The 14,692-nt window shown below is 28.6% G+C and overlaps 1 protein-coding gene across 2 annotated transcripts in view; it reads right to left on the bottom strand.

The window, feature by feature from the left end:
* Positions 1–4,307, bottom strand: part of Cbp53E (Calbindin 53E) — a 129,283-nt gene extending 124,976 nt beyond the window's left edge. The window contains exons 1-3 of one of the 2 annotated variants that reach the window (XM_088201734.1): positions 4,206–4,300; positions 4,067–4,106; positions 3,958–3,985 (exon numbers count right to left, since the gene is read on the bottom strand). The gene's annotated coding sequence lies outside the window, so the exon portion shown is untranslated. Of the gene's footprint in view, positions 1–3,957; positions 3,986–4,066; positions 4,107–4,205 lie in introns of both variants that reach the window. The other variant, XM_088201733.1, reaches the window with a different exon arrangement.
* Between the last annotated feature and the right edge of the window lie 10,385 nt (positions 4,308–14,692).

Raw genomic sequence — 14,692 nt, forward strand, 5'->3', positions numbered from 1 at the left:
GTTAGTAGAATTTGAATACTGCAAAATTAATAGAGTTTCGCCTTGGAGCTTACCTAACTGAATACATAATAGAGTCACCATAAACGTGTTACTATATATATGAATTCATAACTAATGCACATTTTCTAATGTGTAAGGGTGTTATGATTCGCTATTTGTTACAGAGGTTTTAATGGGGCAAAAATAATTAATGGCCCGCTTTCATTATAACTGCGAGGATCAGTTTGTCCATTTGTCGGCATGGTAAAGGTCGGGTTTCGCATATGTAATATACTTCCTTCCGTAACCCTATATCTAAATTTATTCTACTCAGAATTCGCGCTGAATTTATGGGGCGTGTCTCATCACTAATTTAATATGGCCTAATAAAAATGAGAGAAACCCACTGGGCCGCGATGTAAATTTTAAAATTGAGCACCCCTGCTGGAATGGAGGGCTGGAAATTTTCGCCCCTTTTTATCCTCGAGAGTGAGAGCGTGATGTTTAGAGGGCGTAAGTTACGTCAAGTGAGGGTGGGTTTCCAACTATAAAAAATACGTTTATTTTTCTTCATCGGGACGGGCTATAATACGTGACCCAGCTCTAAAGCTTAGGTGGCTTGTGCGTAAATTTTCCGAAATTGCATACGCAGACATTCATGTATGCGACGCGAAGAAAAGCGAGATATATCATTGAAAAATACTGAATTATATGACATCGATGGTGATTCATGATATCAGTGTAGTTAACTTTTTAATAAAATAATATTATTACTTGAGCTTTTATGGCAAATTTAAACTATGGCATAATAAGCTATAAAATTAAAATATATTTATATAATACATATGTAATATTTTAAGTTCGTTATAAAAGCTCTTAATATACGATAGCTTGATTTTAGTTATTCACCTCGATAATTGTTCATTAGGCTAGGAAAAGCTAATCGGAGAAGATCGATTAAACAAGTAATTACTAGTTCCGGTTTTATAGATATGATTAGGTTCATATTCTCTATTTTATTAATTTATATTTACAATTTTTTATTTAATTTAAATAAAAATATATAAACATTTAAATTAACAGTAAAGCACTAGAAGCATTAGCATAGATTAAATAATTATGGTTTAACGTATATTGTATTTCCAATAGAATTTATTTATTTACCAGTATAATTTAGCAACTGATTGGTAATGGAATATAATATAGATGAGTCACGATTCTCTCGAAATCTTGCTTTGGGGAATTGATAAAAATAATTTATGTTATAATTATAGCTCTGACGATCGCTTCTTATTAGGATTTTATATATTTATTTAACGCCAATGAATATAGATGGTCTTAATTGTATTTTTTATATCCTCATTAGCAACAAAACTTGTACTTTTAAATTCATAAGAATTTTTAATATCTTATTATTTTTCCCTGATACATTTTCTAATATATAAATGTGTCTCTTGTTATTTATTTATTTAGCTTAATAGCTAATCTTTACATCAAACAAATTAAGTGCCTTAAAAAATTGTAGTGATTCTTTAAGTTTTAATAATATTTAGGATTGCTCCAAACTTTTAAAATGTGGTTTGTTCATAGCATTTTTTCGAATCATATATCTTGGTTAATTAACTAATAGCAATAAATATAAAATTTGTGCTTAGTATCATGCGATAAAAAATTACGTAATATTTGCAAACACTCTACAATAAAACTATATTGTCCTTCCAGAATAAAATGGATGAACTTAGCAATACACCAAAGTTTAAAGGATAATATCTTCTTTATATATCATTAAATAAAATAGTTTCTCATTGACAATATTAAATACGGATTAGATAAAACACGTTTGTTGATAATGCTACATAATCTTTCAAAAGCTCCCGCATTAAAGCTTGATAATTTTTTTATGCTTTTATTGCGAACTTTGCAAAATAATAATTATTTCCGTTTAAATTCAATGCAAACATTCCAACATCATTATGATTTATAATTATATTATACATTTCAAGTTTAATAATATTTTATTGATATAAAAATATGCATATTACCGTGAAAAATAAGTAGAAATGAGTAGTGAAAATATATCTTTAAGCATATAACGGTGATTTTTAAAAGTATATGCGTATCATAAGAATTGCACAAACGAAAATTGCACACAGCGAAAATTCTGATTAACAATACGTCAATGTATATATATTTAAAAAATAGTTTCTACATATATATGTATATCAAATGTTATTATTATTTTAATTAAAAATATTTTATAATAATATTAGTAATTTACATTTGCATTACATTGCACAATTTTTTATTATAAAATAGATAAAAATATAAAGCAATTTTTATTTCTGAATTTTTGTGTTCGCAATAATCTGGTCATCTTATTAAAATTCGCTGAATGTTTCATATTTGGCTCAGTGCATCTAAGACATTCTCACAAAAAATCTGAGAGTACTATGCTAACTATAAAGAAGCATTAGATTTTTTAAGCCTTTAAAAAGTACTAAGACATTCTTAATTTAACGTAAACAAACACATATAATGCAATCGGAGCTAATAATGTCTTTGTATATCATATAATAAAATAGTTTCTTCTAAAATACAAGATTGAACACTAGATGATTGTGAATAATTATTTCAGAAACAAAGTGTTGACAATGTTAAAGGCAGATTAAAAAAACACCGCTTGTTGATAACGCTACATAAGCTTTCAAAAGCTCTCGCATTAAAGCTTGATAATTTTTTTAATAATTGTACTGGTTGTGCTTTCATTGTGAATTGTTTAAAACAATACAAACTTATTTAAAATTAAAATTATATTACATATTTCAAGTTTATTAATAGGCAAAAATCTATTAATAAATGAGGAATCATACTGAATTTTATTTATATAAATATATGCATATGCATCAGAATCCGATGATATTATCCTTTAGGTATCTGATATTTTATTAGGCTCAATGTATCTAAGACATTATCACAAAATATCTGACAGCATTATGTAAATTAAGACGCATTGAATTTCAGATTATTCAAGCCCTAAAAAAATATGTCAAATATTGGCTTAAATTTAACGTTAAAGAATACATTTAAAGAAATAGGGGATTATAATTATTTAATATAAAATAGAGTTGGCCTAAAAACATGATTGTATATAATTATTTCAGAAACATAGTGACCTATATTTATTGTTGAGATATATTTCTTTAAAGGTTAATTTATTATTATTTTAAGATTTAAACCATCTGAAATAACATATTGTGCGTCATAAATTTTTTGTGAAAATGTCATAGATTTACTGAGCTAAATCAGAAATTATAATAGTATAAATCATAAACTAAAGAATAATATCGGCGGATTCTGTTACGTATCGAGATTTTTCCCGATAATATGCATATATTTATAGCAATAAAATTAAGTATGATTCCTCATTTAATACTAGATTTGTGGCTATTATTAAACTTGAAAGGTATAATATAACTTTAATTATAAATCATTAAGGCGTTAGAAGGTTTGCATTGAAATAAAATTGCTTTGGAAAATTCACAATAAAAGCAACATTAATACAGGTATTCATAAAATTATCAAGCTTTTATGCGGGAGCTTTTGAAAGCTTATGTAGCGTTATCAGCAAGCGTGCTTCCAGTAACAAAACAGCGATTAAAGGAACCGTGTAAGACCCATCTGTGGGCGGCGTCGAACGCGTTTGGAATAATTAAATTAAAACGAGAGCAACCCAAAATAATATAGTGTATAATTGAATTGATTGTAGAGAGTTTTCCTTGTTGTGCAAACTTCCGAAAGGGTGCCGAATGCTTTGGCCCACCCGGAAAGTTTGTCGCGTAAATAAATTTATCAAGAGTCTCCCAGCTTACTTGGTGTAGTTACACTATACCGAATCTTATTGTGTAACAAAAAAAAAACATCTTATAATATACAAAGAGAGGAAATAAACACCATTAAGTATAATGAATAATGGCTTACCGTTAAGAAACGAAGAAGGTGGATTTACCTGTGTAATAATAATAAATATTATTAATAAAAATAAAAATATTTTTATTTAATAAATGCGTATTAAAATAATAATACTTACAACAAGGAAAGCTCCAGAGATCAAAAGCTCAGCTAATTGCCTTTAAAACATTTTTTATTGTCAATTTTAATGATTATGAATAATATAATTTTTTGATTTGTACTTTTATTTTTTGATTAAAATTAATTCTCGTATTTACCTTTGGCTTTTCCGGTTTGTTTTTCGCGAAATTTTCACGGCGTTCGAACGAATGAAAGTACCGACGCCTACGACGCTTGAGCCAGCAATGAATGGGGAAAGCTCCGGGCTTCGCTTCAGCCCCCACCACCTATCAAAACTGTGAAAATCTAGGGCTGCTACCCAAACGAAAAGAGACGCCCCTTTCGGCCAGACCATAAACCGTCAAAGAGTTACGAGTCGCTCCCGATCAAAAATTTAATATCGTCAATATTCAGTTTTACGACGCCGTTAATATATTTTGCAAGAATATTTAAACGCAGCTTAATCGAGTCATAAATTATTTTATTCTATGCAAATTTCGTGGAGTATATAGTATCTATCTTTTCATAAAATTTCACCATATAATAAATTGAGGGTGTGTGGGCGTTGCACAACCATGAAAGATGCCCCATTTTAGAGATCCCGATCACAAAATCACGGTTACGTGATTTAATTTATCAATGACACAAGAAGAGTTATACAAATTAGAAACCAACTAAAATAACCTTTTTTATTTTCAGTCTAAACTGAAACCAAACCGAACCTTTTGTTTTAAATTAAAGTCATATCCTAACTGAAAAATACAATAAATATAAATTTAATATTTATGTATTGTGTACAAAAACAATGATAATGATAAAAATATGTTTTGCACTTTTAGAACTTGATGAAAGTTTACACTTTTTCTTATATATTTTTTGTATCATCGCTCGATCTCAAAAAAATATTTTTTACATTGGTACCACTAAAATTGTATAAGTTGTATGAGTTATGTTATATTGTATCACCTTATATAATATATATTAAAATTAGAGAATGACTAGGCAAAGTGCAGATTTCTTAGCACCTGTTGAACTATTATCATACATAATTGTACAGTTTTATAATCAACGTGTATGTGCCACACAACGCACAGCATTGAAGTAAGAAAATTTGTCTTATATTAAGAGCTAAATTTTCGATCTAATATTTAAATAATGTGTCGGATCAGTTGCTTGACAGTTCACAGAAAAACTTCAGAGTTTTTACACAAATATTTGACGATAGCTAATCAAACTTTTATATATGGTATGGCTGTGTCTATGTCGAACTAAAAAATAAAAAAATACGGCTTTGTTCTAATTTGTTCTAATAACTATTTTTTTATTATCTTTCTGTACTAGTTTTATGCTTTAAGCTTTAATTTTACTCTGTCTAGTTCAAGCTTTGATAAAAACAAACTTTTTAACCATCGGACAAAATTATGTTTGATGTCACCATTCTATTTTTAGACTCAATGACACATTTCATATTTAATATGAATCTAAATATGCGATATAAAAAGGTAAACCACGTAAATAATATTATTTGTGTTTGTTTCATTTTTGAGAGTTTTTGTCCAACAAAGGAGGGAGTGTTATATGAGCATGGAATATTTGTTTAACAAATACTCACATGATGTCACAAGAAAGTTTTATATATTTTGAATTTTGGTTTAGATTTTAACTGAGACTGTCACACGTGACGCACAACTGGGATTTAAACTTAAATGAACCTGTCCCGAGAGGAATGTTCGGAATACGTAATCGTTCCATTTTCACGTTGCAATATCACGTGCATTTTGCGAAATAACTTTACCAACAAGCTTTTAGAGCAATTTTATTTTAGAAAAATATAGTAAAATGTTACATATGTACTATCTTATATTGTGTTAATTTATTACTAAGTAACTTTTATATTTATAAATACAATAATTTCACATTGCATTTAGTTCGATTTTAGATAGACAATGTTTCTTTCTAAGCATGTTTGATACATTTTTTTGGTTTAAAATTACGTGACAGTGGTTAAAATATATAAGCATTTTCTTAAGCTAAACATTGCCAGGTTTTGAACCGTTTTATGCTATTCTGCAATACGTGCCAATTAAACCGCTAAAGAAACTGACCATTGGTGTAGTGACAACCGATTGCGTGCTACTGCAATACGCTAAGACAAAAATGTAATAACATAATAAATAAAATTTATTATAATTAATAAAGAATTTGATTGAATATATTCCAGACAAAGCCGTATAGATGTATTAATATTAAATCAATGTGCAAAGTAAATAAACCCAAATAAATAGTAATTTTCTTTGCAAACAGACAACGCCTCTGAAAATACACTGAAATATATGTATTGATATATAACGCTACATGAATGTTAAATGTATTTAACATTAAAACTAGCTTTAAGCAAATAATATAAAATAAATAAAATATTAACAATGTGAGATTATAATATGAATTAATATATGTCAGTTAGCATAGTATGTTTACTGACATATAATAATGTGCTATTCGTTTTTTTAGTTAAAATAAGTTATACCAGCTCCTAAATTAATGCATAAAAAATCACTTATGTATTAAACTGTATCTTAAATCATCTTTGGAATTGATATTAAAATAAAGTAACCCTATTTTACCTTACTAACTAATATTTAATGTTGCTTTGGATAGCATTTTTTACAAAATTTTCAATAAAATTATTCAGTAAAACAACTTTATTAAAAATATATATTTTACATAGAGGTTTACCACAAATATTTTCTAGATATCTTTTTAATTTCATCATTGCCTCAATACTTCGTAGCATCGAGCCTTTTATGTGTGATTACTCTTAACTGGGGTCATCAACCATTTTATACTATTAAGTGTAAAATAATCCTTGTAGGGGGTAAGGTTTGTAGAAAATAGTTACTTAAAAGTATCTTCTTATTTATATGTACATATAACATCCAACATGCGAAGTTGTTTTTTAGCAATATTTTGATTTACAGAGAGAAAAAAAATTGTAGCACCAGACAAAAACACCCATCGCCCACCATGAAAGCTTGAATCGCCCACTATCGCCGCGGTATGGACCAGGTTGACGACACTGACCTAAACATTTGATCAGGTACTTATTCTTGTTTGGATTTAAACGTGCAACGATAACTTTGTCTGTTTTGACTGTAGTTATATATCTAGAAAACTAATTGACCAAAGCCCTGAACAATATCATACTGCTTGCGACAGATGCTTCATTTACTGATGTCTTTTTTGCAATTCTACAACTTTTTACCACTGTCATAAATGCAAATTTTGATAAAACCTTGTCTTTTATGTTCTCAATTAAATAAAAATATTTGATTATACGAATAATTGATCGAATATTCCTAAAATATTCGTTTATACTATCGCAAATTAAATTTGAAAAAAAAATTGAATGAAACAATTTGTATACTTGAGCAACATAGGTAGTCGTTTTCTCTTTCAACATACCCGAGTGATTAGTGCCGCTCCAAAATCCATTTATGTGCATTTTGTAAAAGCATTTTTACGCATTTGAAATACATTTATAAATAAAATGTTTATCAGTGGTGTATACTATGACTAAAATGCGCAGAATTTGTTCATTGCACGAAACAAAATGTTGGAAAGACCCACTCTTTATTATTGTTGAACAGTTATCTCAAAAACAGGTGTGCGTCGCAAATTTTTATAAAATTCTTGCTACATTTTTGTATTTGGTGTTTCATGTCGCAAAGATTTTATTTCAATCAATTTAATAATTCGATCGCGGTTAATGTATTTCTAGTTATTTAACTAATATGCAAATCACCACAAAAAAACACCTATACAGATCCGATCTTAATGTATAACAAATTCGATCAAATTATGTAATTACAATGTTTCATAAATTAAGCTAAGTTAATTCAATCGCAACTGATCTTAATTCTGGTGATTTGAAAAAGCTTATATGTCGTCTTTGATAAAAAAAAAGTATGTAATAACAAATAAAGCATTTTCCGCACAGCATACCTTAAGTAATTTATGATTAATTAAAATAATTATTCTTAACTAATATTTTTTTACAATTAAAAAATATTAAACAGGCGATTTATTATTATTTTTTTCACTAAATGTTTGATGAAAAAATATTGGTAAAAAGGAGATAAAAATTACGAGTGTATTCGAATACTTTATCTACTTTTTATTCAATATTAATATTATAACATTAGTACAAATTTTACACTCATCAAAATTTGTGAGTGTAAAGTTCTTGAGGCAATTATCTTTGATCTAGTCTTAACATAGTGTTTGCAAAACTTCTAGTCTTTAGCTATTAATTTATTATAATAGTTTTATTTAGCTTTGCTTATTTTACTTGGCGACCGATAAGCGCTTAACTTTTTTTAATATTCATTACTTTTATTGCACGGTACACAGATTCTCGCTCTACCAAAGAAAAATATGAGAGAAGTACCAATAATATTTGCAAGCTCTCCTGGTTATATTTAGTTTATTTATTTTACCTAAAAAACTGCTGCACTATATGTTATATATGCACATTTCATTTAATTAAATTTACACTTAAATATTAATGAGCACATTATAATTGTATGTACGTAACAATCACACGTCATGTAATTGAGACTTATTGGTATGATTGGTCAAAATGTGGTTTATTAACACTTTTTACAATTTTTGGATGAAATAGCAATATATATTGCACTACTTTAATATACAATAAAATGTGTTTTTTGTCAAAAAATTAAAAGGATTCAAGTTTATATTAAAAGTATCCATTAGCAATGTATAACGTGCCTTATTAAACTAATTTTGTGACACAAGTGTGTGTTTTATTTTGTGTGATACAATATAAAATATAGCAGTAGGACGTCCACGATGTTAGTATTTGACTCTTTTGTAATATAAAAAAATATATATAAGAGAATATAAATTTTATTCATTCTTATTTTTCACAAAAAGTATGTAAGGAATGCTAAGATAAGAATCTATCTTATTAAAAATCTATTAAAATGAGGCAATCCACAAATAAAAATATTAATTAATTATTCATTAAAGTACAGATATCTAACTGGAGATAAGGCATATTTTTTTAATTTGATTCTATTATGATATCAGAAATAGCATTGACCTTATTTATATTTTTTTTATCATTGCTATGTAGAGCAAAAATCTGATTTTATACAATTAAGTAGCAAATAAAAACTGCCTTTTTTTAATAAATTCTAATAATTTTATTTTTTTGTCAAACTAAACAATATTTAATAATGTAGTTCTAAATGAGCTGTAGTTCATACACATTAATTGAATTTTAATATTACATAATGTTTTAATATTACATATTAAAAATAATAATTAATATACGGCGCAGTATCTTAGGGGTGCAAGCCCTCTGGTGATGTAGCAACTGAGATCCGCTATTATTGTAACGACTCTCTGGAGGGCTTCACATATGAGCCGCTTTATATTATTTGTATTATTATCTTTTAGTCTACGGAAGTATTCGTTTAATATCACTATTATTGTTTTAAATAATATTTATAATTTCATAACCAATATTTCAAATTAATAATTAAGATCTTAATTTAACTTTTTTAGTAATTTTTAATTTTTCCTTAAAAGAAACATCTTATAATTTTGCAAATATATTCGCTAATAATAAAACCCAATCGTTTAATATTTCTGAAGCGGGCAAAAAAATATTGTGCAAAAGACACTTTATAAAACATTGTGTTTTTTAATTTCTATCGAATTTATGAGATAGAAATCAGTGATTATTATATAATTATAATTCCAATTAATCATCACATTTAATGTATATAAAAAATCTCTAATAATTTTTGTGTAATATTTGTAATAAGTTATTGTCTCATTAATAATTTCATTATATTATTGACATGAAATGCTTGGAATTGTCAAGAAAATTAGTTTTCTTTCAGAAAAAAAGAAATAGATGTGTTATTGAAGCAGTTCTATTTAACTTATCTATTACTAAATATTCTACAGACCTTAAGGTTTCGCCAAACATCAGTTGGGATCAATAGTTTGTATACAACATAAATGTACTTAATCAATTATTTGGTGGACATTTTACACAACCCAGAGATTCTGAAAGAAACTCTGTTTTTGTCTGCTACCTAATTTTAATTTCTTGCGTTTAGAAGTATAGCTCCAAATATTGTTTTTGAGTATTACACATGTAGCTCTTCAGTGAGCAAAGCTATCGAAATTTTTAAGTAATTTGTTTTCAACCTGGTATAGTTTAACTTACTGCGTTCTAGACATTTTTATTTCTATATGCTTACACTATTAAATGTTTTAATTATCTATTTATTATTAGACAGATTTTTTATACTTATAGCCTAATTTATTAGCCCTACACATAAATTTATTTGTAAAACAGAGAATTTAAAAGTATCATATCTAAGCTTACAAATAATAATTTAGATAACAATGAATTCCAAAAGCAAAATAAAAGTCGCATCCTCCACACAACATACAGTTTCCCCTCGTTAACCCTTTTAATAACTTAACAATTCCGTTTTCTGCGTAATAATTTGAGTATATTTTCATGTTAAGTCATGTATTACGAACCCGTTGTTCAAATTTCTTTGTTGCTGTGCGAGCCCTGTTTCCGTACACTCTTGGCCGATTCGTAGTCCCTTCAGCTCGTGGGGTGCAGGGCGTAGTCCCCAACCCTTGCGCCGTCGCTCCCCCTACGAATGGGGAGGTCCGGGCGGTAGCCCCAGAGGCCATATTTCGTAGGCCCCACTATCTACGCAGCTGTCGTAGCGGCTGTGGCGCGCGTGCAAAATTTGCTACGCGGTCCCACGTAGACCTTACGCATAAAAATAAAAGAAGAAAAAAAAACTTTGTCAATATTCTGACTTATCACGATATCCTATTCCGGTCTATATCATTTATTGCCGGATTTCGTTCGATCTAAATTACAAATTGCTAAAACGTCTCATTTATTCACGTGGCTGAGCCTCGGGTCGTATATCTTGCATCATTGACTCTCAACGTCAGGTCGCGACCCAAATCAAACCAGCCGAGACAGTTTTTCTCCAATATTGATAATATATTGCAAGTTTGGGATATGTTTCTGTAATATATGGGTGTCAATGTATTGAAATATATCTTAGTTGATCTGTTAAAGTCTACAATGTTATATTATTAGACCGCAGAGCTTAGATACATTTTCAATACAAAAAAATCTAAGCGAAAAAACTACAATGCTCATTGAGCAATAAACGGCTGATCGTAACAATAAATTTTTCTCTCAAGTTCTTAGATTTTAAATGTTATTATAAAATGATGTTACAGGTGTACAGATTCACAATATATTCTATAAACACTTCTCATGTACTTGTATGTGATACTTCAAACAGTATTATAGAACGCAAGCGCTGGTAATTGGGTGGTACACAAAAACTAAGTTCACCCTGGATTTTGAATATTCCGTACCAGCAACTTAACTATTTGAGCGGTATCGCCGTACATGTACGGCGGTCGATTTTTCACTGTTTTGTGATACATCAAATAGTTATATATTAACATATATAACTGAATAAATAAAAAACATTATATTTATATAATATTTTCTTAAATATGTTATATTTATTTTATAGAAAAACATTAACAGCCTCTGAATTGATATAAAAAAATCCACAAAAACCGAAAAATATATAAAATATATGTAAAATAAATTAACAAAATTTAATATTTGAAAAGTGTTATTACATTTTGAGAAAAACTGTTTTTTCTCTGTTATTGCATTTAAATGCAATATAAATAATGATAAATAAATAACAACAAAAATAATTATGAAAAAATACGTAATATTAATCCCAAGTGTTTACTAAGAAATTAGCAAAGTGTGTTTAAATTAACTCACTACTCAAAGGGTTAAAGAAGTGCTTTTCTATGTACACGTGTCGATGCGACTTAAGGAAATCATTTTCCAGCATACCTTGTTGGAATTTTATAAAAATAAAAATGAATAATATTTATATTCTATCGTATGCACTATTAGACAAGCAGAGCAAAAAGACACGCTCGAGGGTACTGCACACTCGGTGATTATACAAGGCACACAGTGGCCTCAAGCTTTTCAATTGACATCTTTAAAACTGTATTGCATATGTTTTTAATATGCTGTAATGCTCTTAAAATAAGGCACGCAAATCGGTTTCCACTTCTGTGCGATGAAGCATATTAGTATCCTATTTATAATCAAATTTAAGTGCTATTTTTCTCTAAAATATGTTATAAAATGATATTTTTTGGTGCTACCACGTACATAAATTTTCAACAGCAAATTAAAGATTTTACAATTTTTATAGGAATCTATAATATTAAAAAAATACTTAAAGCACATTTATTATTACAAATGACTTCATTATTATAATTTATAAACAGTAAAATATCACGGATGCATGCATCAAAAAATATCATTTAATTTAAATATTTCACTTTTACATTCTTCACCTTGTCCACTTACCTGATGCATTAATTTCAAAGGCTTTGAAAAGCTTGATTTTCTTTTCAGTGAATGTTCACGCTATTATTCCATATAGAAGGACGAAAAAATACTCCTCAAAGCAAACCGTGCCCGTATTTTTATTCGTGTAAACGTTATCCTGGCTTTTTCGATCTAAAAGTTTTTCTCAAGTGTGTTGTCGCAGTTCTTGTCTTCAGTGCATCCCTAATATACGTATATTGTACGGTCCAATTTCAGTTCTTTTTTGATATACCCATGACATTTGTTTACGTCTTAAATGATCAAAATTACCATTTCAGCGATCGTTAACATAGGGATAGAATAACAATAGTCGTCTGCGCATTGTTTATCGCGCATTCTTTCTAAACAAAGTGTAGTTTTTCGGCACGTAGGGTGCTTAAGAGAGATAAACGTATTGGAATGAATGTACAAATAACAATTACTAATGGAATTGTTTATTCCCAAAATCTCTCTTTCATTGTTAAGATTTACTTTCGAGATAGGTTTCTTTTTTCATTTGTTTGAAATGCTCGTTAGAATGCCCTCTATATTAATTGAGCAGGTGCTTAAATTACCTTCAATATCATCGCCTATCAGCATTGTCTCGGATTGCGGAAGTAAATTTTATGATCTAATGTTGATTTGATGTCAGCTTAACTATCTATAGTTTCCCTGCCTTATGAGCTCAATCAAGATCTTAAAAACTACCTGAAAATAGCTCACTGCTTTATTATAGAACATTGTCTCGTAATATTTAATATTAAAGTTGTGTTTATGTCCAACTTTATAGTAAGAAAATACACTGAGGGGTAAGACAAACTTATGAAGTTTCAAACACTGTACAACATGAGGTTTGAATCAATATTTTCTGATTGAAACCGATTGATAAGAATACTGATATCTTACGAACGTTAATGCCACAGTAAAAATAAAAATAAAGTGAAATTCAAGCCTCGATGTCACGTAATAGAAACCACTTTATTTATATGTAGTCTGATTTACGATTTCGTCTCTTTTATTGTGTTACAAATTTTCGCTCTGCGAATATCCTCTCCTCTGGCATAATTGGCACTTTACGTTTCCATCCACGGCCTAAACCGTTCCCGCAAGCCTACGGAAATTGAATAATATAAACGAAAATCCGACCCGATGGCTCGGAGGCTCTAACGAGAACGCGTCGCCCGTTAGGTTTCTGCGATGACAAACAATAAGGCATGCGTGACACCTTGCGAATACCACACGTGGGTATTAGGTTGAGGTATGTATACATTTTCGGTATCTCCTTTGTGACATGAGATTATGTGCACACATAAGATAGTTAAGAAAAGTGATCACCGTTCAGTAATTAAATATACTCTAAAATTTCAATCGTGGGATTATCAAAGATCTAGTGATTACTAAGTTATGTAGAAACTTAGCTTTATAATGTATTAAATATAGAGGTAAATATCATCTGATCGATCTTTGCCTTCCGGTATAAATATTTATAATATACGTTAATGCTTCCGTGTATAGAAAAAATAATATAAGAAGTAGTAATCAAACAATTAAAGAAATTTATTACTTCTCAAAACATAATATGTGAACAACAATCGGGATTCAGAGAAAAGCATTCCACTGAAACTGCATTACAAGTAGTGATAAATGATTGGCTGTTGGCTAAGGATACAAACAAAATCATTGGAGCAGTTTTCTTGGATTTCAAGAGAGCCTTCGAAACAATAGACAGAAAAATAATGTTAAAGAAATTGGAGAGTATAGGTATAAGTGATATAGTTTTAAGACGGCTTAATAATTACTTATATAAAAGAAAACAAAAAGTTAAAATAAATAATGTATATTCTGAAGAGAAATTAGTGTCTTATGGAGTACCACAAGGGTCTAAATTGGGACCATTGTTATTTGTTTTGTATATTAATGATATAGTTAATAACGTGAAAAAATGTAAAATTCATCTATTTGCGGATGACACATTAATGTATTGCATAGGTGATAACATTAAAGAAATTGTAAATAATTTAAATAATGAATTAAGTATATTAGAAATATGGTTAAAGAATAATGTACTTAAATTAAATGAGAATAAAACTAAATGTATGTTTATTAATTAAAAAAATGTGTTAGATAATAGTACCAAAATAGTAATAAATA

The sequence above is a fragment of the Plectrocnemia conspersa genome, unplaced genomic scaffold (genome assembly GCF_051122295.1).
Source record: "Plectrocnemia conspersa isolate PC_06_02 unplaced genomic scaffold, ASM5112229v1 ptg000013l, whole genome shotgun sequence".
In the NCBI taxonomy this organism is placed as follows: Eukaryota; Metazoa; Arthropoda; class Insecta; order Trichoptera; family Polycentropodidae; genus Plectrocnemia; species Plectrocnemia conspersa.